Here is a 25,649-nt window from a genome sequence, read left to right as displayed (position 1 = left end):
ATAGGGGGTTATAGTCTATGTTTAGGGGTTATAGTCTATGTTTAGGGGGTTATAGTCTATGTTTAGGGGTTATAGTCTATGTTTGGGGGGTTATAGTCTATGTTTAGGGGGTTATAGTCTATGTTTGGGGGGTTATAATCTATGTTTAGGGGGTTATAGTCTATGTTTAGCGGGGTTATAGTCTATGTTTAGGGGTTATAGTCTATGTTTAGGGGTTATAGGCTATGTTTAGGGGGTTATAGTCTATATTTAGGGGTTATAGTCTATGTTTAGGGGGTTATAGTCTATGTTTAGGGGGTTATAGTCTATGTTTAGGGGGGTTATAGTCTATGTTTAGGGGGTTATAGTCTATGTTTAGGGGTTTTATAGTCTATGTTTAGGGGGGTTATAGTCTATGTTTAGGGGTTATAGTCTATGTTTAGGGGGCTTATAGTCTATGTTTAGGGGGTTATTGTCTATGTTTAGGGGTTATAGTCTATGTTTAGGGGGTTATAGTCTATGTTTAGGGGGTTATAGTCTATGTTTAGTGGGGAGTTATAGTCTATGTTTAGGGGGGTTATAGTCTATGTTTAGGGGGTTATAGTCTATCTTTAGGGGGGTTATAGTCTATGTTTAGGGGTTATAGTCTATGTTTAGGGGGTTATAGTCGATGTTTAGGGGTGTTATAGTCTATGTTTAGGGGGTTATAGTCTATGTTTAGGGGGTTATAGTCTATGTTTAGGGGGTATAGTCTATGTTTAGGGGTTATAGTCTATGTTTAGGGGGTTATAGTCTATGTTTAGGGGTTATAGTCTATGTTTAGGGGGTTATAGTCTATGTTTAGGGGCTTATAGTCTATGTTTAGGGGTTATAGTCTATGTTTAGGGGGGTTATAGTCTATGTATAGGGGGTTATAGTCTATGTTTAGGGGTTATAGTCTATGTTTAGGGGTTATAGTCTATGTTTAGGGGGTTATAGTCGATGTTTAGGGAGGGTTATAGTCTATGTTTGGGGGGGGTTATAGTCTATGTTTAGGGGGTTATAGTCTATGTTTGGGGGTTATAATCTATGTTTAGGGGGTTATAGTCTATGTTTAGCGGGGTTATAGTCTATGTTTAGGGGGTTATAGTCTATGTTTAGGGGTTATAGGCTATGTTTAGGGGTTATAGTCTATGTTTAGGGGGTTATAGTCTATGTTTAGGGGGTTATAGTCTATGTTTAGGGGTTATAGGCTATGTTTAGGGGGTTATAGTCTATATTTAAGGGGGTTATAGTCTATGTTTAGGGGTTATAGTCTATGTTTAGGGGGTTATAGTCTATGTTTAGGGGGTTATAGTCTATGTTTAGGGGGTTATAGTCTATGTTTAGGGGGTTATAGTCTATGTTTAGGGGTTATAGTCTATGTTTAGGGGTTTGTAGTCTATGTTTAGGGGGTTATAGTCTATGTTTAGGGGGGTTATAGTCTATGTTAGCAGGTCTCATAGTAGCCTAGGAGGAAGAATAGATGGGACGCAGTTACTCCAAAACAGCAGCTTATTGACGGAACATATTTCCTTACTTCAATCAACCAGTCCATTTTTTACATTTATCTGTGATAAAACTGTCGTGATTTGGCAAGGAATGCAGCTTGTTTATCCTGTCAGTTAGATACATTTTATAGCCGTGTTTTTATAGGCCTTTATTTCTGTCGGCCTAGCAGGAGCTTGTGTGGGCATTAAAGAACAGTAGAGGGAGCTTTGAACGCAATTCAGGAGGAGAAAATGAATTTAAGGAGAAGAACTAATGCTTTGGCCTGGTTTATTTCTCCTTGTTCCCTGCAAATGCACATGTACTAATGGAACGCGAGAGTCAAAGCAAATTAAACAATTCCAGACAAAATATAACTGTTCAGGCCACAAACCACATTCCACAAAATAGTTTACCAGTCTAAAAAACCCAACTGGGTCTCTAGTCTGGTTAAAGAGTGAGTTCTGGTGTCCGTTTGAGTACTCCATTGCTCATGCTCATCCCTAGGCCACGGTCAATACTAAGAATCCAATTCAGTCCTTGGATGGGCAAGACAACACCAAGGACTGAATGTATGACTGAATGGATACTAACTACCGTGATGATGGAAAATGTGGAATGCAGCTGAAAATGATCGACACCCGACCATACCGATCACTTATCGCAGGCGTTTTGCTGATATCGTTCATTATGACGAGTAGCCTCTAGGCTACTAGAGAAACGTGACATTTGAAATGAAGATAAGTTTGCTAATATGGGTGATTATTAATGGAACAATTGATTGTCACAACCGTCAAACTAGTAGTACTAGATAACTGGGGGAAGAAACTGTGTTGCAGATGAATGTTCCAAAGGGGTTGTTCTATTTATCCTTATCGCACCAATTCAAGGCAATTTATGGCGCTCTGGATTTCTGTCCATATCGCCCAGTTCTAAATCAATATGTAGCTGGTTAGAATGGTCATATTTATACTCGTTACATCATTGTTTTTAATCATAATGTATGGTGCTGAGCCCAGAGAGAAACAGGCACTAACTGGTGCTGAGCCCAGAGAGAAACAGGCACTAACTCCACCAGGGTTAGTTTATCATAATGTATGGTGCTGAGCCCAGAGAGAAACAGGCACTAACTGGTGCTGAGCCCAGAGAGAAACAGGATCTAACTGGTGCTGAGCCCAGAGAGAAACAGGCACTAACTCCTCCAGGGTTAGTTTATCATAATGTATGGTGCTGAGCCCAGAGAGAAACAGGCACTAACTGGCGCTGAGCCCAGAGAGAAACAGGATCTAACTTGTGCTGAGCCCAGAGAGAAACAGGATCTAACTGGTGCTGAGCCCAGAGAGAAACAGGCACTAACTCCACCAGGGTTAGTTTATCATCATAATGTATGGTGCTGAGCCCAGAGAGAAACAGGCACTAACTGGTGCTGAGCCCAGAGAGAAACAGGCACTAACTGGTGCTGAGCCCAGAGAGAAACAGGCACTAACTCCACCAGGGTTAGTTTATCATAATGTATGGTGCTGAGCCCAGAGAGAAACAGGCACTAACTGGTGCTGAGCCCAGAGAGAAACAGGCACTAACTGGTGCTGAGCCCAGAGAGAAACAGGCACTAACTCCCCCAGGGTTAGTTTATCATAATGTATGGTGCTGAGCCCAGAGAGAAACAGGCACTAACTGGTGCTGAGCCCAGAGAGAAACAGGCACTAACTGGTGCTGAGCCCAGAGAGAAACAGGCACTAACTGGTGCTGAGCCCAGAGAGAAACAGGCACTAACTGGTGCTGAGCCCAGAGAGAAACAGGCACTAACTCCACCAGGGTTAGTTTATCATAATGTATGGTGCTGAGCCCAGAGAGAAACAGGCACTAACTGGTGCTGAGCCCAGAGAGAAACAGGATCTAACTGGTGCTGAGCCCAGAGAGAAACAGACACTAACTCCACCAGGGTTAGTTTATCATAATGTATGGTGCTGAGCCCAGAGAGAAACAGGCACTAACTGGTGCTGAGCCCAGAGAGAAACAGGCACTAACTGGTGCTGAGCCCAGAGAGAAACAGACACTAACTGGTGCTGAGCCCAGAGAGAAACAGGCACTAACTGGTGCTGAGCCCAGAGAGAAACAGGCACTAACTCCACCAGGGTTAGTTTATCATAATGTATGGTGCTGAGCCCAGAGAGAAACAGGCACTAACTGGTGCTGAGCCCAGAGAGAAACAGGCACTAACTGGTGCTGAGCCCAGAGAGAAACAGGCACTAACTCCACCATGGTTAGTTTATCATAATGTATGGTGCTGAGCCCAGAGAGAAACAGGATCTAACTGGTGCTGAGCCCAGAGAGAAACAGGCACTAACTGGTGCTGAGCCCAGAGAGAAACAGGCACTAACTGGTGCTGAGCCCAGAGAGAAACAGGCACTAACTGGTGCTGAGCCCAGAGAGAAACAGGCACTAACTCCACCAGGGTTAGTTTATCATAATGTATGGTGCTGAGCCCAGAGAGAAACAGGCACTAACTGGTGCTGAGCCCAGAGAGAAACAGGCACTAACTGGTGCTGAGCCCAGAGAGAAACAGGCACTAACTGGTGCTGAGCCCAGAGAGAAACAGGCACTAACTGGTGCTGAGCCCAGAGAGAAACAGGCACTAACTGGTGCTGAGCCCAGAGAGAAACAGGCACTAACTGGTGCTGAGCCCAGAGAGAAACAGGCACTAACTGGTGCTGAGCCCAGAGAGAAACAGGCACTAACTGGTGCTGAGCCCAGAGAGAAACAGGCACTAACCACCAGGGTTCGTTTTTGTAGGGATTTTGAATAAAAGCTGAAAACAAGATCTATGGTAAGCTAAGCACAGGCTTAGGAGATCTTATATGTTTTGTTAAATGAGAATTCACTTTTTGTTCATTTTTAATCATTTATGTAATAAAAAAAAGCACATCAAGTCTTCTTAATTCATAAAGGTCGTACAAAACAAATTTAATCTAATTTTATTGGTCACATACACATGGTTAGCAGATGTTAATGCGAGTGTAGCTAAATATTTGTGCTTCTAGTTCCGACCATGCAGTAATAGCCAACGAGTAATCTAACCTAACAATTTCACAACTACTTTATACACACAAGTGTAAAGGAATGATTGAAGAATATGTACATATAAATATATGGATGAGTGATGGCCGAACGGCATAGGCAAGATGCAGTAGATGGTATAGAGTACAGTATATACATATGAGATGAGTAATGTAGGGTATGAAAACATTATATAAAGTGGTATGATATTATCTCATAGAAAAAGACTGTATAATATCTCCTAAACCTGTGTTAACCTCAGACCTTCTTTTTGACGTTTCCCAATGTACTTTCCCCATAGCAATGACTGAACAATCCAGAGGTAAGTCATTTCCGTTTTTTAGGACTCCCAAGCTGGTGAGCATCTGTGAGAGGAAAAAACAAAGCCACTCCTGGATTCGGTCCAGGTTTTCCTTCCAGCCTAGTAAGGACGTAGCAGTCTACCGTGTGTGGCTGAAAGAAACATCCAGCCTTGTTTTACGGCGCTGAATCCATCCCACTGAGCCGTGATCCCACAACCGGAGCCGCTGACTGACGTTGTAAAGAAGACAAGAAAACGGGCTCAAATTGGGATACTACAAGGGTCTGAATCTGAACGAACACTGACGATATTGAAATAATCCCGTTTCTACGTGCTGAAAATGGATTCAGTCGTTAGTGTGTCTGTATGAGCGGCGGGTGAAGACGGAGGAGGGGAGACACCGGGGGCTGCAGTTGTTGAATCCTTTTTCGTCCTGACGGATATTTTGGATCAAACCTCATGTGTCTCACTCCGGGAGGGCTCTTTTCCCCCCATTCATGTGCTAACTAAAGTATTACCGCCACCAAACCCCGAACCAAGCCTGCTCTCCCGTCCACGTTGGGAGGACTTTCTCCCCGCCTGGTGAAGAGCGCATTCAAGCGAACAAAGTGGCATTTTGCTTTTTGAAGAAATGGAGTCGGAAGATGCGGATTGTCAACTGCTCGACGCGGCTGTTTCTCTGTAACATTTCATACATCCCTGGGAGGTTGTCTGTCTCAACCCGACGTCGACGGGTAATTACATGATAGAGAGACCAGACAGCCTTGTTTTCCTGCTGGATTCAACCCACCCCGCAGTGGACATTCCTCAACACAGGAGAAGACGACGTCTGTTAGTCCGGGAGATCGCATCGGCTTGGCTGCCGACGGTACCGATACTGACGGTACTAACACCGACGGTACCGAGAAGTCAACATTTAGGAATTACAAGTCAGGGACGTGTTCACTTTGGTCCACGTTCTTGGCCTTTATTTGTGTGGCCTGAGAAGCGACCATATTGGGAGCATTAATTAATTGGGGTCATTCCCGTTGTTTGTTTCTGACGCTGGGAGGAAGTTTCTTTTACCGGAATGAAGTCTGGCACAGAAACGGATCCGTTGACCTTGTTCTGTGGTCTGCTGCTGTGTGTCTCCGCGACCTGCCCTCGGCCCGCACATGGAGAAAGTAAGTGGTTTTATCTCCGTTTTCCAGGTAACGACTAGCTAACTAAATTGATAAATGCAATACTGTGTATATATATATATATATATATTTGCTACGTTGTCTTAATGCTCCTCTTTGCTCCCAATAGTTGATCTTGTTCTACCTTTAGACAACCATTGTTGAACGTAATGTACCTACAGGGACAACCTGCTCTCTCCACATGTCCTATTATCCTGGAAAACCGAGTTTCTGTTTAGTATAATGTCTTACGTGTCGTATTCATTGGTGGAAGTAACGAATTACATTTCGTATGATGTTACACATTTTGCAATAAGTACAATATGTTATCCATTTTCTTAAATGTCTTAAGGTACGAATTCCAATTAGTTGTGGCTAGCGTTAGCTATGTGGCTAACGCGGGTTATGAGTCAGGTTAGGGGTTAACTAACATAGTAAGTAGTGAAAACATAGTAAGTAGTTGTCTGTGATGAGATTCGAACCACCAACCTCTGGGTTGCTAGACGTTCGCATTATAACGTCCATCCCGACCAAACACACTCCTTACATTTGTTCCCTTAAGTAACCTTCTCTTATGTAAAAAAAAAAAACAACGACATGTGTTTCCAATATCTGGAAAACGGATAAATGTATGATATTATTAGAGTAGTGAAATGATCTCAAACCCTCGTCCCATAGCATGAAAGCAACCATTATGTTAGGCTAAGTCTGTTTCTCTAGCTCTCTACAAGGCTTTTATTGGGCTTTAGTTGAAATTGAAAAGTACATTTAAAGTCTCTTCCATTGTCTCTCTCTCTCTCTCTCTCTGTCCAGTTTGTGGTCCCAGCATTGACATCGGTAACGACATCAGTGAGTTCCGTCGCCTGGAGAACTGTACGATCGTCGAGGGTTACCTCCAGATCCTCCTAATAGGAGACAAGAACTACAACCTCAACCAGGAAGTGTTCCGCTCGCTCTCCTTCCCCAAACTCACCATGATCACTGACTACTTGCTGCTGTTCAGGTTAGCGGGTCAGATACACAGCTTCCGCCTCTCAATGATTTCACTATTATTTTATTCATCTTTTTGATTATTCCTGCTTGTTTTACTTTGATCTCTTTTTATGTTGTTTCCATGTAGAAGTGTGTTGCTGCTTTAAAAAAAAAAAATCACTTTTTAAACAAAGTTTTGATTTAATTTTTATTCAGAGTCTCGGGCCTGGACTCCCTGTCCACCCTGTTCCCTAACCTCACAGTGATCCGAGGGCGAAATCTCTTTTACAATTACGCCCTGGTGATCTTTGAGATGACTTCTCTGAAGGACATCGGCCTCTACAGCCTCCAGAACATCACCAGAGGAGCCATCCGGATCGAGAAGAACCCTGAGCTCTGCTATTTGGACTCTATCGACTGGTCTCTTATCATGGATGCTGAGTTTAATAACTTCATAGCAGGGAATAAACAGAGTAAGGAGTGTGGGGACGTGTGTCCAGGCATCGTGGAGGACAGTCGTCGATGCATCAAGACCAACTTCAATGACAACTTCAACTGTCGCTGCTGGACCTCTAACCACTGCCAGAAAGGTAGGAACAGTCTCAGGGGTTTTTCAATCCATCCTCGTCCGCTGTTTGAATGAGTGTGTCTAGCTGATGGTTTGGTTCACAACGAGCTCGATTATTTTCTCAAGTGACTCGTCCTCTGTTTGAATGAGTGTGTCTAGCTGATGGTTTGGTTCTAACGAGCTCGATTATTTTCTCAAGTGAAACGGCTTGTTCCTTGTTTATTTCAACATGCTAAGTGGCAAGTTCTTGAGAGGAACTTGCCATGTGTATGTTTAAATAAAGCTGATATTATCGTCCGATTTATGAGAACCGATTTCTGAGAAAATGCTCAATAATGAATATTTGTCCTGAAGAGGGTGCACTTTACATGGTGGTAAGCATATCTGGCCTTGGCGTGGTAGAGCAAACCTGAACACTATCGCCCAATGACAGTACACCAGTCGGACAGGAGAGTGAACTGACTGTTACTGCTTCTACGGTGGGTGCTGAGCAGACTGAAGCTTGTCAGCTCAATGAAGTGACAGAAATGGGCCCTGGCAGAAATGGGCCCTGGCCATTAGGGCCCTGGCAGAAATGGGCCCTGGCAGAAATGGGCCCTGGCACAAATGGGCCCTGGCACAAATGGGCCCTGGCAGAAATGGGCCCTGGCCATTAGGGCTGTCAACGTTAATAAGACATTGGGATCTTTAAAATTACGGGGGGAAAAAAATCCATAAATGAAAAATGAGATGTAATTGTAACAAAATGTAATTAAATCACAAAACTATCAAACCCCGATCGTCATAAAGGAGAAAATAAACATCCTAATGCAGGTCGTAGGTCGTCAGTGTAACTGACTTGCCTGGTTAAATAAACGTTACATTTAAAAAATAAAATGCAACAATGCTGTAATGTTAATCGGAGGACATATGCATCTTTTAAATGATTTGATATAATGCCCTCCGAACGCCATGGTCTAAAATGGCAGAGTGAGACTCTGGGAATGACAGCAGCCCGTTGTGACAATACTCTGGGAATGACAGCAGCCTGTTGTGACAATACTCTGGGAATGACAGCAGCCCGTTGTGACAATACTCTGGGAATGACAGCAGCCCGTTGTGACAATACTCTGGGAATGACAGCAGCCCGTTGTGACAATACTCTGGGAATGACAGCAGCCCGTTGTGACAATACTCTGGGAATGACAGCAGCCCGTTGTGACAATACTCTGGGAATGACAGCAGCCCGTTGTGACAATACTCTGGGAATGACAGCAGCCCGTTGTGACAATACTCTGGGAATGACAGCAGCCCGTTGTGACAATACTCTGGGAATGACAGCAGCCCGTTGTGACAATACTCTGGGAATGACAGCAGCCCGTTGTGACAATACTCTGGGAATGACAGCAGCCCGTTGTGACAATACTCTGGGAATGACAGCAGCCCGTTGTGACAATACTCTGGGAATGACAGCAGCCCGTTGTGACAATACTCTGGGAATGACAGCAGCCCGTTGTGACAATACTCTGAGACATTAAATGAGAAGGTGAAGATATGTGGACTGAGATGTTACAATACTCTGGGAATGACAGCAGCCCGTGGAACTGAGCTACAGGGAATGACAGCAGCCCGTTGTGACAATACTGAGGAATGACTGCAGCTACGTTGGACAATACTCTGGGAATGACAGCTAGCCCGGGACAATACAGGGGCAGTGATGAGGTGGACAATACTGAGCTGACAGGGACCGTTGTGACAGGGGAATGAGCAGCAGGGACAATACAGGGGAATGACAGCAGCCCGTGGAACTGAGCTACAGGGACCCGTTGTGACAGGGGCAGTGACAGAGGTGGAACTGAGCTGACAGGGACCCGTTGTGACAGGGGAACTGAGCTACCCGGGAATACTCTGGGAATGACAGGGGCAGTGATGAGGTGGAACTGAGCTACAGGGACCGTTGTGACAGGGGATACTGAGGTGACTGAGAAGGGGCCGTGACAGGAATGAGGACCGTTGTGACAGGGGCAGTGATGAGGTGGAACTGAGCTACAGGGACCGTTGTGACAGGGGAACTGAGCTACAGGGACCGTACAGGGGAACTGAGCTAGCCCGTTGGACTGAGCTACAGGGGAACTGAGCTAGCAGGGACCGTACAGGGGCAAATGAGAACCGGTGAGGTGGAACTGAGCTACAGGGACCGTACAGGGGAACTGAGCTGGGACCAGTGGGAACTGAGCTACAGGGACCGTACAGGGGCAGTGATGAGGTGGAACTGAGCTACAGGGACCGTACAGGGGAACTGAGCTACAGGGACCGTGCAGGGGCAGTGATGAGGTGGAACTGAGCTGGGACCGTACAGGGGCAGTGATGAGGTGGAACTGAGCTACAGGGACCGTGATGAGGGGAACTGAGCTACAGGGACCGTACAGGGGAACTGAGCTACAGGGACCGTACAGGGGAACTGAGCTACAGGGACCGTACAGGGGCAGTGATGAGGTGGAACTGAGCTACAGGGACCGTACAGGGGCAGTGATGAGGTGGAACTGAGCTACAGGGACCGTACAGGGGAACTGAGCTACAGGGACCGTACAGGGGCAGTGATGAGGTGGAACTGAGCTACAGGGACCGTACAGGGGCAGTGATGAGGTGTGGACTGAGCTACAGGGACCGTACAGGGGCAGTGATGAGGTGGAACTGAGCTACAGGGACCGTACAGGGGAACTGAGCTACAGGGACCGTACAGGGGCAGTGATGAGGTGGAACTGAGCTACAGGGACCGTACAGGGGCAGTGATGAGGTGGAACTGAGCTACAGGGACCGTACAGGGGGACCGTACAGGGGAACTGAGCTACAGGGACCGTACAGGGCAGTGATGAGGGGAACTGAGCTACAGGGACCGTACAGGGGCAGTGATGAGGTGGAACTGAGCTACAGGGACCGTACAGGGGCAGTGATGAGGTGGAACTGAGCTACAGGGACCGTACAGGGAACTGAGCTACAGGGACCGTACAGGGGCAGTGATGAGGTGGAACTGAGCTACAGGGACCGTACAGGGGCAGTGATGAGGTGGAACTGAGCTACAGGGACCGTGACAGGGGCAGTGATGAGGTGGAACTGAGCTACAGGGACCGTACAGGGAAGTGAGCTGAGGGACCGGAACTGAGCTACAGGGACCGTACAGGGGCTGAGCTATGAGGGACCGGAACTGAGCTACAGGGACCGTACAGGGGCAGTGATGAGGTGGAACTGAGCTACAGGGACCGTACAGGGGCTGAGCTGATGAGGTGGAACTGAGCTACAGGGACCGTACAGGGGCAGTGATGAGGTGGAACTGAGCTACAGGGACCGTACAGGGGCAGTGATGAGGTGGAACTGAGCTACAGGGACCGTACAGGGGCTGAGCTGGGGCATGAGGTGGAACTGAGCTACAGGGACCGTACAGGGGCAGTGATGAGGTGGAACTGAGCTACAGGGACCGTACAGGGGCAGTGATGAGGTGGAACTGAGCTACAGGGACCGTGGGGAACTGAGCTACAGGGACCGTACAGGGGCAGTGATGAGGTGGAACTGAGCTACAGGGACCGTACAGGGGCAGTGATGAGGTGGAACTGAGCTACAGGGACCGTACAGGGGCAGTGATGAGGTGGAACTGAGCTACAGGGACCGTACAGGGAACTGAGCTACAGGGACCGTACAGGGGCAGTGATGAGGTGGAACTGAGCTACAGGGACCGTACAGGGGCAGTGATGAGGTGGAACTGAGCTACAGGGACCGTACAGGGGCAGTGATGAGGTGGAACTGAGCTACAGGGACCGTACAGGGGAACTGAGCTACAGGGACCGTACAGGGGAACTGAGCTACAGGGACCGTACAGGGGCAGTGATGAGGTGGAACTGAGCTACAGGGACCGTACAGGGGCAGTGATGAGGTGGAACTGGGACCGTACAGGGAACTGACAGGGACCGTACAGGGGCAGTGATGAGGTGGAACTGAGCTACAGGGACCGTACAGGGGCAGTGAAACTGAGCTACAGGGACCGTACAGGGGCTGAGCTACAGGGACCGTGAGGGGAACTGAGCTACAGGGACCGTACAGGGCAGTGATGAGGTGGAACTGAGCTACAGGGACCGTACAGGGGCACTGATGAGGTGGAACTGAGCTACAGGGACCGTACAGGGCAGTGATGAGGTGGAACTGAGCTACAGGGACCGTACAGGACTGAGCTACAGGGACCGTGGGGCAGTGAGGTGGAACTGAGCTACAGGGACCGTACAGGGGCAGTGATGAGGTGGAACTGAGCTACAGGGACCGTACAGGGGCAGTGATGAGGTGGAACTGAGCTACAGGGACCGTACAGGGGCAGTGATGAGGTGGAACTGAGCTACAGGGACCGTACAGGGGCAGTGATGAGGTGGAACTGAGCTACAGGGACCGTACAGGGGCAGTGATGAGGTGGAACTGAGCTACAGGGACCGTACAGTGATGAGGTGGAACTGAGCTACAGGGACCGTAGGGGCAGTGATGAGGTGGAACTGAGCTAGGGACAGGGGCAGTGATGAGGTGGAACTGAGCTACAGGGACCGTACAGGGGCAGTGATGAGGTGGAACTGAGCTACAGGGACCGTACAGGGGCAGTGATGAGGTGGAACTGAGCTACAGGGACCGTACAGGGGCAGTGATGAGGTGGAACTGAGCTACAGGGACCGTACAGGGGCAGTGATGAGGGAACTGAGCTACAGGGACCGTACAGGGGCAGTGATGAGGTGGAACTGAGCTACAGGGACCGTGGAGGGGAACTGAGCTACAGGGACCGTACAGGGCAGTGATGAGGGAACTGAGCTACAGGGACCGTACAGGGGAACTGAGCTACAGGGACCGTACAGGGGCAGTGATGAGGTGGAACTGAGCTACAGGGACCGTACAGGGGAACTGAGCTACAGGGACCGTACAGGGGAACTGAGCTACAGGGACCGTACAGGGGAACTGAGCTACAGGGACCGTACAGGGGCAGTGATGAGGTGGAACTGAGCTACAGGGACCGTACAGGGGCAGTGATGAGGTGGAACTGAGCTACAGGGACCGTACAGGGGCAGTGATGGGGTGGAACTGAGCTACAGGGACCGTACAGGGGCAGTGATGAGCTGGAACTGAGCTACAGGGACCGTACAGGGGAACTGAGCTAGGGACCGTGATGAGTGATGGAGGGACCTACAGGAACTGAGCTACAGGGACCGTACAGGGGCAGTGATGAGGTGGAACTGAGCTACAGGGACCGTACAGGGGCAGTGATGAGGTGGAACTGAGCTACAGGGACCTGAGCTACAGGGACCGTACAGGGGCAGTGATGAGGTGGAACTGAGCTACAGGGACCGTACAGGGGCAGTGATGAGGTGGAACTGAGCTACAGGGACCGTACAGGGGCAGTGATGAGGTGGAACTGAGCTACAGGGACCGTACAGGGGCAGTGATGAGGTGGAACTGAGCTACAGGGACCGTACAGGGGCAGTGATGAGGTGGAACTGAGCTACAGGGACCGTACAGGGGCAGTGATGAGGTGGAACTGAGCTACAGGGACCGTACAGGGGAACTGAGCTACAGGGACCGTACAGGGGCAGTGATGAGGTGGAACTGAGCTACAGGGACCGTACAGGGGCAGTGATGAGGTGGAACTGAGCTACAGGGACCGTACAGGGGCAGTGATGAGGTGGAACTGAGCTACAGGGACCGTACAGGGGCAGTGATGAGGTGGAACTGAGCTACAGGGACCGTACAGGGGCAGTGATGAGGTGGAACTGAGCTACAGGGACCGTACAGGGGCAGTGGGTGGAACTGAGCTACCGTACAGGGACTACAGGGACCGTACAGGGGCAGTGAGGGTGGAACTGAGCTACAGGGACCGTACAGGGGCAGTGATGAGGTGGAACTGAGCTACAGGGACCGTACAGGGGAACTGAGCTACAGGGACCGTACAGGGGTAGTGATGAGGTGGAACTGAGCTACAGGGACCGTACAGGGGAACTGAGCTACAGGGACCGTACAGGGGAACTGAGCTACAGGGACCGTACAGGGGAACTGAGCTACAGGGACCGTACAGGGGCAGTGATGAGGGGGAACTGAGCTACAGGGACCGTACAGGGGCAGTGATGAGGTGGAACTGAGCTACAGGGACCGTACAGGGGCAGTGATGAGGGGAACTGAGCTACAGGAACCGTACAGGGGAACTGAGCTACAGGGACCGTACAGGGGCAGTGATGAGGTGGAACTGAGCTACAGGGACCGTACAGGGGCAGTGATGAGGTGGAACTGAGCCTTAGTCTCACAGTCACCCTCTCTGTTCTGTTTGCCCCTCTGGAGACGCCGTAGCAACAACAGCCAGTAACACTGCCTCTGGAGACGCCGTAGCAACAACAGCCAGTAACACTGCCTCAGGTCTTAGTCTCACAGTCACCCTCTCTGTTCTGTTTGCCCCTCTGGAGTCGCCGTAGCAACAACAGCCAGTAACACTGCCTCAGGTCTTAGTCTCGTAATTTTACATCTAACTAAGATGTTTCTCGTTAAATGACAAACACTTAATTGAAGAATCCCGTCCATAGTTCCCACTCCTGCTAGACTCTCGCTGTCGTGTCTGTAGTCACTGTAGTGTCGGTGTGAGGAGGAAAGCTTCCTCTCTGTGGACTCAGTAACTAATGAAGTGATCCCATCATCCACTTGACACCTCGGCGCTACTGCAGGGAGCAAACATCTAGTTTGCAGAGGGAGAGCAGGAGCGTAGAAAAGCAATCGATTCAATTCAAGGAGCTTCTTTTTTTTTATAAATGTGTGCGCTGTCTCTTTAAGAAAGTAATGGCGTCTTTCGAGAGTCAGAATGTGGCTGTGGAATCTGACTTTGTGGCTGTGGAATTTGACTTTGTGGCTGTGGAATCTGACTTTGTGGCTGTGGAATTTGACTTTGTGGCTGTGGAATCTTACTTTGTGGCTGTGGAATCTGACTTTGTGGCTGTGGAATCTGACTTTGTGGCTGTGGAATCTGACTTTGTGGCTGTGGAATTTGACTTTGTGGCTGTGGAATCTGACTTTGTGGCTGTGGAATCTGACTTTGTGGCTGTGGAATCTGACTTTGTGGCTGTGGAATTTGACTTTGTGGCTGTGGAATCTGACTTTGTGGCTGTAGAATCTGACTTTGTGGCTGTGGAATTTGACTTTGTGGCTGTGGAATTTGACTTTGTGGCTGTGGAATCTTACTTTGTGGCTGTGGGATCTGACTTTGTGGCTGTGGAATCTGACTTTGTGGCTGTGGAATCTGACTTTGTGGCTGTGGAATCTGACTTTGTGGCTGTGGAATCTGACTTTGTGGCTGTGGAATCTGACTTTGTGGCTGTGGAATTTGACTTTGTGGCTGTGGAATTTGACTTTGTGGCTGTGGAATCTGACTTTGTGGCTGTGGAATCTGACTTTGTGGCTGTGGAATCTGACTTTGTGGCTGTGGAATTTGACTTTGTGGCTGTGGAATTTGACTTTGTGGCTGTGGAATTTGACTTTGTGGCTGTGGAATCTGACTTTGTGGCTGTGGAATCTGACTTTGTGGCTGTGGAATCTGACTTTGTGGCTGGTGAATCTGACTTTGTGGCTGTGGAATCTGACTTTGTGGCTGTGGAATCTGACTTTGTGGCTGTGGAATCTGACTTTGTGGCTGTGGAATCTGACTTTGTGGCTGTGGAATCTGACTTTGTGGCTGTGGAATCTGACTTTGTGGCTGTGGAATCTGACTTTGTGGCTGTGGGATCTGACTTTGTGGCTGTGGGATCTGACTTTGTGGCTGTGGGATCTGACTTTGTGGCTGTGGAATTTGACTTTGTGGCTGTGGAATTTGACTTTGTGGCTGTGGAATTTGACTTTGTGGCTGTTGAATCTGACTTTGTGGCTGTGGAATTTGACTTTGTGGCTGTGGAATCTGACTTTGTGGCTGTGGAATCTAGTGGAAACCAGACAAGTGGTGGGGGTGTGAGGGAGATAAAGGACTTTGTTTTGTGAAAAGTTCAACATTTCCACATGCAGTGTTGTGTTATTTAAGTGTGTTAACTTGTGTGCAGCACGAGAGGGGAGCTAATGCAGGCCAGACAGCTGTAGCAGTGAATTAGGAAGTGGACAAGGCTCATCCTACTATTAAAGGGGCTGAATAGGGATGGGCACGGTTCGTACAGTATTCAAATATCCAAACGGACGTTAGTATTCAAATACTTGTGAGAGTATATATATTTTTTTAAAGAAAAAGCATCTCATTATTTTAACAGTGAAAAGGCTTTGTCTAAATGAAATGATGTATGTAACATTACTACACAAGGATATACTGACAACACACTTTGAATGTGGTCTTTCTGCTGTGAACCCATTAATACATACCGTAGTAGTCTTTCTGCTGTGAACCCATTAATACATACAGTAGTAGTCTTCTCTCTGAACCCATTAATACATACAGTAGTAGTCTTCTCTGTGAACCCATTAATACATACCGTAGTAGTCTTTCTGCTGTGAACCCATTAATACATACAGTAGTAGTCTTTCTGATGTGAACCCATTAATACATACAGTAGTAGTCTTTCTGCTGTGAACCCATTAATACATACCGTAGTAGTCTTTCTGCTGTGAACCCATTAATACATACCGTAGTAGTCTTCTCTGTGAACCCATTAATACATACAGTAGTAGTCTTTCTGCTGTGAACCCATTAATACATACCGTAGTAGTCTTTCTGCTGTGAACCCATTAATACATACAGTAGTAGTCTTTCTGCTGTGAACCCATTAATACATACCGTAGTAGTCTTTCTGATGTGAACCCATTAATACATACAGTAGTAGTATTTCTGCTGTGAACCCATTAATACATACAGTAGTAGTCTTCTCTGTGAACCCATTAATACATACAGTAGTAGTCTTTCTGCTGTGAACCCATTAATACATACCGTAGTAGTCTTACTGCTGTGAACCCATTAATACATACCGTAGTAGTCTTTCTGCTGTGAACCCATTAATACATACAGTAGTAGTCTTACTGCTGTGAACCCATTAATACATACCGTAGTAGTCTTTCTGCTGTGAACCCATTAATACATACAGTAGTAGTCTTTCTGCTGTGAACCCATTAATACATACAGTAGTAGTCTTACTGCTGTGAACCCATTAATACATACCGTAGTAGTCTTTCTGCTGTGAACCCATTAATACATACAGTAGTAGTCTTTCTGCTGTTAACCCATTAATACATACAGTAGTAGTCTTCTCGGTGAACCCATTAATACATACAGTAGTAGTCTTCTCTGTGAACCCATTAATACATACAGTAGTAGTCTTCTCTGTGAACCCATTAATACATACAGTAGTAGTCTTTCTGCTGTTAACCCATTAATACATACCGTAGTCTTTCTGCTGTGAACCCATTAATACATACAGTAGTAGTCTTTCTGCTGTGAACCCATTAATACATGCCGTAGTAGTCTTCTCTGTGAACCCATTAATACATACAGTAGTAGTCTTCTCTGTGAACCCATTAATACATACCGTAGTAGTCTTTCTGCTGTGAACCCATTAATACATACCGTAGTAGTCTTTCTGCTGTGAACCCATTAATACATACAGTAGTAGTCTTTCTGCTGTGAACCCATTAATACATACCGTAGTAGTCTTTCTGCTGTGAACCCATTAATACATACAGTAGTAGTCTTCTCTGTGAACCCATTAATACATACAGTAGTAGTCTTTCTGCTGTGAACCCATTAATACATACCGTAGTAGCCTTCTGCTGTGAACCCATTAATACATACAGTAGTAGCCTTCTGCTGTGAACCGGCACCCAAGTCTCACGGCTGCATAGCAAGCCAGTTCCCAAGTCTCACGGCTGCATAGCAAGCCAGTTCCCAAGTCTCGCGGCTGCATAGCAAGCCAGTTCCCAAGTCTCGCGGCTGCATAGCAAGCCAGTTCCCAAGTCTCACGGCTGCATAGCAAGCCAGTTCCCAAGTCTCGCGGCTGCATAGCAAGCCAGTTCCCAAGTCTCGCGGCTGCATAGCAAGCCAGTTCCCAAGTCTCGCGGCTGCATAGCAAGCCAGTTCCCAAGTCTCGCGGCTGCATAGCAAGCCAGTTCCCAAGTCTCGCGGCTGCATAGCAAGCCAGTTCCCAAGTCTCGCGGCTGCATAGCAAGCCAGTTCCCAAGTCTCGCGGCTGCATAGCAAGCCAGTTCCCAAGTCTCGCGGCTGCATAGCAAGCCAGTTCCCAAGTCTCGCGGCTGCATAGCAAGCCAGTTCCCAAGTCTCGCGGCTGCATAGCAAGCCAGTTCACTTGTTCAATACACCAAGCTATATCTGACAGTATACCAGCTGGTGGTCCTCAATACACCAAGCTATATCTGACACACACACACACCACACACACACCACACACCACACACACACACACACACACACACAGTCTGACCTCTCATCTCTATTCTGCTACGCTGCCTCACCTCCCTCCCATCCAACAACCACTTGTAGCTTTCTTTAAACTGCTGTTTACATTTCACATGCCAAAACATACTGACCTGATGTCACCACTGTCTGTCTGCTCGTCTAGCTTTGCCAAAACATACTGACCTGATGTCACCACTGTCTGTCTGCTCGTCTAGCTTTGCCAAAACATACTGACCTGATGTCACCACTGTCTGTCTGCTCGTCTAGCTTTGCCAAAACATACTGACCTGATGTCACCACTGTCTGTCTGCTCGTCTAGCTTTGCCAAAACATACTGACCTGATGTCACCACTGTCTGTCTGCTCGTCTAGCTTTGCCAAAACATACTGACCTGATGTCACCACTGTCTGTCTGCTCGTCTAGCTTTGCCAAAACATACTGACCTGATGTCACCACTGTCTGTCTGCTCGTCTAGCTTTGCCAAAACATACTGACCTGATGTCACCACTGTCTGTCTGCTCGTCTAGCTTTGCCAAAACATACTGACCTGATGTCACCACTGTCTGTCTGCTCGTCTAGCTTTGCCTCATCGTATTATTTCTGGCACACGATGTCTATAGACCAGTGTTTTGTCTGTTGGATATAGAACTGCCGGGAATCATCTGAAATATTCACATTATTTCCTCTCAGAGACGACGGATGACTAGCTAGGGTAGGGACGACGGAGGACTAGCTAGGGTAGGGACGACGGATGACTAGCTAGGGTAGGGATGACGGATGACTAGCTAGGGTAGGGATGACGGATGACTAGCTAGGGTAGGAGGAGGGATGACGGATGACTAGCTAGGGTAGGAGGAGGGATGACGGATGACTAGCTAGGGTAGGGATGACGGATGACTAGCTAGGGTAGGAGGAGGGACGACGGATGACTAGCTAGGGTAGGGACGACGGGTGACTAGCTAGGGTAGGGACGACGGGTGACTAGCTAGGGTAGGGACGACGGTTGACTAGCTAGGGTAGGGACGACGGGTGACTAGCTAGGGTAGGGACGACGGGTGACTAGCTAGGGTAGGGACGACGGGTGACTAGCTAGGGTAGGGACGACGGGTGACTAGCTAGGGTAGGGACGACGGGTGACTAGCTAGGGTAGGGACGACGGGTGACTAGCTAGGGTAGGGACGACGGATGACTAGCTAGGGTAGGGATGACTAGCTAGGGTAGGGATGACGGATGACTAGCTAGGGTAGGAGGGGGATGACTAGCTAGGGTAGGGATGACTAGCTAGGGTAGGGATGACTAGCTAGGGTAGGGATGACGGATGACTAGCTAGGGTAGGGATGACGGATGACTAGCTAGGGTAGGGATGACGGATGACTAACTAGGGTAGGGCTGACGGATGACTAGAATGTGCAAGAATGTGTGTGAAAATAGTGGAGGGGACGGGTGGATCAGTGTTTCCCCTGTGGTGCTGAGGGGACGGGTGGATCAGTGTTTCCCCTGTGGTGCTGAGGGGACGGGTGGATCAGTGTTTCCCCTGTGGTGCTGAGGGGACGGGTGGATCAGTGTTTCCCCTGTGGTGCTGAGGGGACGGGTGGATCAGTGTTTCCGCTGTGGTGCTGGCAAAACGATTGCCGTCGCGCCACCCCCACCCCAAAAAATGGATAATGAATAAATATTTGTGCACTTTGAAGATGCTAGAACAGTCTCTTTGTCTCTGCAATCCAAATGAGTAATGACTCTACCTGGCCACCCCATAGTACACTGAAGAAAAACATCAACTGGCAAATTCTCTACATCGACGGAGGCGGCTTGTGCTAGAGAAATTAACATTCAATTCAGCTCTGGTGGACATTCATGCCAATTACACACTCCCTCAACTTGAGACATCTGTGGGTTTTTTGTGACACAACTGCAGATTTTAGAATGGCCTTTTATTGTCCCCAGCACAAGGTGCACCTGTGTAATGATCATGCTGATTGATCAGCTTCTTGATATGCCACACCTGTCAGATGCATGGATTGTCTTGGCAAAGACATGCTCATTAACGGGGATGTAAAACCATTTGTGCACAGAATTTGAGAGAAATAAGCCCTTTAAGCGTTATGTAACATTTCTGAGATCTCTTATTTCAGCTCAGGAAACATGGGACCAACACTTTACACTCCAAAAAAAAAAAAAGAAATGGAACTTTTTTTCTGTGACGGAAAACTGTAGTTGCACGTACATCAATCAATTGTATTTATAAAGCCCTTCGTACATCAGCTGATATCTCAAAGTGTTGTGCAGAAACCCAGCCTAAAACCCCAAACAGCAAGCAATGCAGGTGTAGAAGCACGGTGTCTAGGAAAAACTCCCTAGAAAGGCCAAAACCTAGGAAGAAACCTAGAGAGGAACCAGACTCTTAGGGGTGGCCAGTCCTCTTCTGGCTGTGCCGGGTGGAGATTATAACAGAACATGGCCAAGATGTTCAAATGTTCATAAATGACCAGCATGGTCAAATATTAAAATCACAGTAGTTGACGAGGGTGCAACAAGTCAGCACCTCAGGAGTAAATGTCAGTTGGCTTTTCATAGCCGATCATTAAGAGTATCTCTACCGCTCCTGCTGTCTCTAGAGAGTTGAAAACAGCAGGTCTGGGACAGGTAGCACGTCCGGTGAACAGGTCAGGGTTCCATAGCCGCAGGCAGAACAGTTGAAACTGGAGCAGCAGCACGACCAGGTGGACTGGGGACAGCAAGGAGTCATCAGGCCAGGTAGTCTTGAGGCATGGTCCTAGGGCTCAGGTCCTCAGAGAGAGAATTAGAGAGAGCATACTTTAATTCACACAAATACTCCAGATATAACAGACTGACCCTCGACTAGACCCCCGACACAAACTATTGCAGCATAAATATGTCCCTGATCATTCTATTGAAGCGAAAAAACCCCACCAATTTATAATTTTTTTATACCAGGTATTGACCCCTGGTCAATACCTGGTATAAAACGCGACCCCTGGTCAATACCTGGTATAAAACGCGACCCCTGGTCAATAACCAGTATAAAACACGACCCCTGGTCAATACCTGGTATAAAACACGACCCCTGTCAATAACTGGTATAAAACATGACCCCTGTCAATACGCTGTATAAAACACGACCCCTGGTCAAAACCTGGTATAAAACACGACCCCTGTCAATACGCTGTATAAAACACGACCCCTGTCAATACGCGGTATAAAACACGACCCCTGGTCAATACACAGTATAAAACACGACCCCTGTCAATACGCGGTATAAAACAAGACCCCTGTCAATACACGGTATAAAACACGACCCCTGTCAATACGCTGTATAAAACACGACCCCTGTCAATACGCGGTATAAAACAAGACCCTGTCAATACGCGCTATAAAACACGACCCCTGGTCAATACCTGGTATAAAACAAGACCCCTGTCATTAGAAACAGCTTGGCAGTAGTTGGCATAAAACAGCCCCTGTCAGTAGTTGTCATAAAACAGACCCCTGGCAGTAGTTGGCATTAGAAACAGCCCCTGTCAGTAGTTGTCATAAAACAGACACCTGTCAGTAGTTGTCATTAAAACAGACCCTGGTCAATAGTAGTTGTCATTAGAAACAGCTTGGCAGTAGTTGTCATTAGAAACAGCTCGGCAGTAGTTGTCATTAGAAACAGCTCGGCAGTAGTTGGCATTAGAAACAGCTCGGCAGTAGTTGTCATTAGAAACAGCTCGGCAGTAGTTGTCATTAGAAACAGCTCGGCAGTAGTTGTCATTAGAAACAGCTTGGCAGTAGTTGTCATTAGAAACAGCTTGGCAGTAGTTGTCATTAGAAACAGCTTGGCAGTAGTTGTCATTAGAAACAGCTTGGCAGTAGTTGTCATTGGAAACAGCTTGGCAGTAGTTGTCATTAGAAACAGCTCGGCAGTAGTTGTCATTAGAAACAGCTCGGCAGTAGTTGTCATTAGAAACAGCTCGGCAGTAGTTGTCATTAGAAACAGCTCGGCAGTAGTTGTCATTAGAAACAGCTCGGCAGTAGTTGGCATTAGAAACAGCTCGGCAGTAGTTGTCATTAGAAACAGCTCGGCAGTAGTTGTCATTAGAAACAGCTCGGCAGTAGTTGTCATTAGAAACAGCTCGGCAGTAGTTGTCATTAGAAACAGCTTGGCAGTAGTTGTCATTAGAAACAGCTTGGCAGTAGTTGTCATTGAAACAGCTTGGCAGTAGTTGTCATTAGAAACAGCTTGGCAGTAGTTGTCATTAGAAACAGCTTGGAAGTAGTTGTCATTAGAAACAGCTTGGCAGTAGTTGTCATTAGAAACAGCTTGGCAGTAGTTGTCATTAGAAACAGATTGGCAGTAGTTGTCATTAGAAACAGCTTGGCAGTAGTTGTCATTAGAAACAGCTTGGCAGTAGTTGTCATTGGAAACAGCTCGGCAGTAGTTGTCATTGGAAACAGCTCGGCAGTAGTTGTCATTGGAAACAGCTCGGCAGTAGTTGTCATTGGAAACAGCTCGGCAGTAGTTGTCATTAGAAACAGCTCGGCAGTAGTTGTCATTAGAAACAGCTCGGCAGTAGTTGTCATTAGAAACAGCTCGGCAGTAGTTGTCATTAGAAACAGCTCGGCAGTAGTTGTCATTAGAAACAGCTCGGCAGTAGTTGTCATTAGAAACAGCTTGGCAGTAGTTGTCATTAGAAACAGCTTGGCAGTAGTTGTCATTAGAAACAGCTTGGCAGTAGTTGTCATTGGAAACAGCTTGGCAGTAGTTGTCATTGGAAACAGCTTGGCAGTAGTTGTCATTGGAAACAGCTTGGCAGTAGTTGGCATTAGAAACAGCTTGGCAGTAGTTGGCATTAGAAACAGCTTGGCAGTAGTTGTCATTAGAAACAGCTTGGCAGTAGTTGTCATTAGAAACAGCTTGGCAGTAGTTGTCATTGGAAACAGCTTGGCAGTAGTTGTCATTGGAAACAGCTTGGCAGTAGTTGTCATTGGAAACAGCTCGGCAGTAGTTGTCATTGGAAACAGCTCGGCAGTAGTTGTCATTGGAAACAGCTCGGCAGTAGTTGTCATTGGAAACAGCTCGGCAGTAGTTGTCATTGGAAACAGCTCGGCAGTAGTTGTCATTGGAAACAGCTCGGCAGTAGTTGTCATTGGAAACAGCTCGGCAGTAGTTGTCATTGGAAACAGCTCGGCAGTAGTTGTCATTGGAAACAGCTCGGCAGTAGTTGTCATTGGAAACAGCTCGGCAGTAGTTGTCATTGGAAACAGCTCGGCAGTAGTTGTCATTGGAAACAGCTCGGCAGTTGGCTCTTAAAGTAGTTGTCATCTGTAGCTGGCAGTACTTGTCTTGGAAACAGCTCGGGTAGTTGTCACATCAAACATGTCTAGAGTAGTTGTCCTTTACCCTCCTTTCCCTGGTTGTCATGCTCTGCAGCATTAGTTGGTGTGTCTGTGTTGTGGAGGGGTGTGGGTAACAGCCTGTGCAGTCCCCCAGTTTCATGACAGCAGCAGTGCTACTGTGTGTTATCTGTGTTGACTGGAGGGGTGTGGTCTCCTCCGTGCCTCTGGTGTTCATGACAGCAGCAGTGCTACTGTGTGTGTTTGTGTTGGGTGGAGGGGTGTGGGTACAGCCTGTGCCGTCCCCCAGGCTTCATGACAGCAGCAGTGCTTGTGTGTGTCTGTGTTGGGTGGAGGGTGTGGGTACAGCCTGTGCCGTCCCCCAGGCTTCATGACAGCAGCAGTGCTACTGTGTGTGTCTGTGTTGGGTGGAGGGGGTGTGGGTACAGCCTGTGCCGTCCCCCAGGCTTCATGACAGCAGCAGTGCTACTGTGTGTGTCTGTGTTGGGTGGAGGGGGTGTGGGTACAGCCTGTGCCGTCCCCCAGGCTTCATGACAGCAGCAGTGCTACTGTGTGTGTTTGTGTTGGGTGGAGGGGGTGTGGGTACAGCCTGTGCCGTCCCCAGGCTTCATGACAGCAGCAGTGCTACTGTGTGTGTTTGTGTTGGGTGGAGGGGTGTGGGTACAGCCTGTGCCGTCCCCAGGCTTCATGACAGCAGCAGTGCTACTGTGTGTGTTTGTGTTGGGTGGAGGGGTGTGGGTACAGCCTGTGCCGTCCCCCAGGCTTCATGACAGCAGCAGTGCTACTGTGTGTGTTTGTGTTGGGTGGAGGGGGTGTGGGTACAGCCTGTGCCGTCCCCCAGGCTTCATGACAGCAGCAGTGCTACTGTGTGTGTTTGTGACAGTCTTGGTGTTGTGGAAGAGCCTGTTCCTGCCATCCACTGCCTCGTCTGGTCCCCTGGTCCAGTCCCAAATGGTGTTCCTGACCCCCTCTGCCATGTCTGGTCCCCTGGCCCAGTCCCAAATGGTGTTCCTGACCCCCTCTGCCATGTCTGGTCCCCTGGCCCAGTCCCAAATGGTGTTCCTGGCCGCCTCTGCCTTGTCTGGTCCCCTGGCCCAGTCCCAAATGGTGTTCCTGACCCAGTCCCAAATGGTGTTCCTGCCATCCTCTGCCTCGTCTGGTCCCCCTGGCCCAGTCCCAAATGGTGTTCCTGACCCCTTCTGCCATGTCTGGTACCCTGGCCCAGTCCCAAATGGTGTTCCTGACCCAGTCCCAAATGGTGTTCCTGACCCCTTCTGCCATGTCTGGTCCCCTGGTCCAGTCCCAAATGGTGTTCCTGACCCCCTCTGCCATGTCTGGTCCCCTGGCCCAGTCCCAAATGGTGTTCCTGACCCCTTCTGCCTTGTCTGGTCCCCTGGCCCAGTCCCAAATGGTGTTCCTGACCCCCTTCTGCCTTGTCTGGTCCCCTGGCCCAGTCCCAAATGCTGCATTACTTTGGACCAAAGCGTTTGGACCAGAACCATGCCAGCCCACTGCCAGTATAAATAGTGTACCACCCCTTCTCTGACCCCATCCTCACTCCTTCTCTCTCTCTACCTGGCGTACCACCCCTTCTCTGACCCCATCCTCACTCCTTCTCTCTCTCTACCTGGCGTACCACCCCTTCTCTGACCCCATCCTCACTCCTTCTCTCTCTCTACCTGGCGTACCACCCCTTCTCTGACCCCATCCTCACTCCTTCTCTCTCTCTACCTGGCGTACCACCCCTTCTCTGACCCCATCCTCACTCCTTCTCTTTCTCTACCTGGCGTACCACCCCTTCTCTGACCCCATCCTCACTCCTTCTCTCTCTACCTGGCGTACCACCCCTACTCTGACCCCATCCTCACTCCTTCTCTCTCTCTACCTGGCGTACCACCCCTTCTCTGACCCCATCCTCACTCCTTCTCTCTCTCTACCTGGCGTACCACCCCTTCTCTGACCCCATCCTCACTCCTTCTCTCTCTCTACCTGGCGTACCACCCCTTCTCTGACCCCATCCTCACTCCTTCTCTCTCTCTACCTGGCGTACCACCCCTTCTCTGACCCCATCCTCACTCCTTCTCTCTCTCTACCTGGCGTACCACCCCTTCTCTGACCCCATCCTCACTCCTTCTCTTTCTCTACCTGGCGTACCACCCCTTCTCTGACCCCATCCTCACTCCTTCTCTCTCTCTACCTGGCGTACCACCCTTCTCTGACCCCATCCTCACTCCTTCTCTCTCTCTACCTGGCGTACCACCCCTTCTCTGACCCCATCCTCACTCCTTCTCTCTCTCTACCTGGCGTACCACCCCTTCTCTGACCCCA

The 25,649-nt window shown here is 48.6% G+C and overlaps 1 pseudogene; it reads left to right on the top strand.

Moving 5' to 3' along the window:
* Window positions 1-5,003: 5,003 nt before the first annotated feature.
* The window catches only part of LOC135565449 (insulin-like growth factor 1 receptor), a 109,071-nt pseudogene continuing 88,425 nt past the window's right edge, over window positions 5,004-25,649 (top strand).

Source organism: Oncorhynchus nerka, linkage group LG27, assembly GCF_034236695.1.
Source record: "Oncorhynchus nerka isolate Pitt River linkage group LG27, Oner_Uvic_2.0, whole genome shotgun sequence".
In the NCBI taxonomy this organism is placed as follows: Eukaryota; Metazoa; Chordata; class Actinopteri; order Salmoniformes; family Salmonidae; genus Oncorhynchus; species Oncorhynchus nerka.
This window is presented reverse-complemented; position numbering and strand designations above follow the sequence as displayed.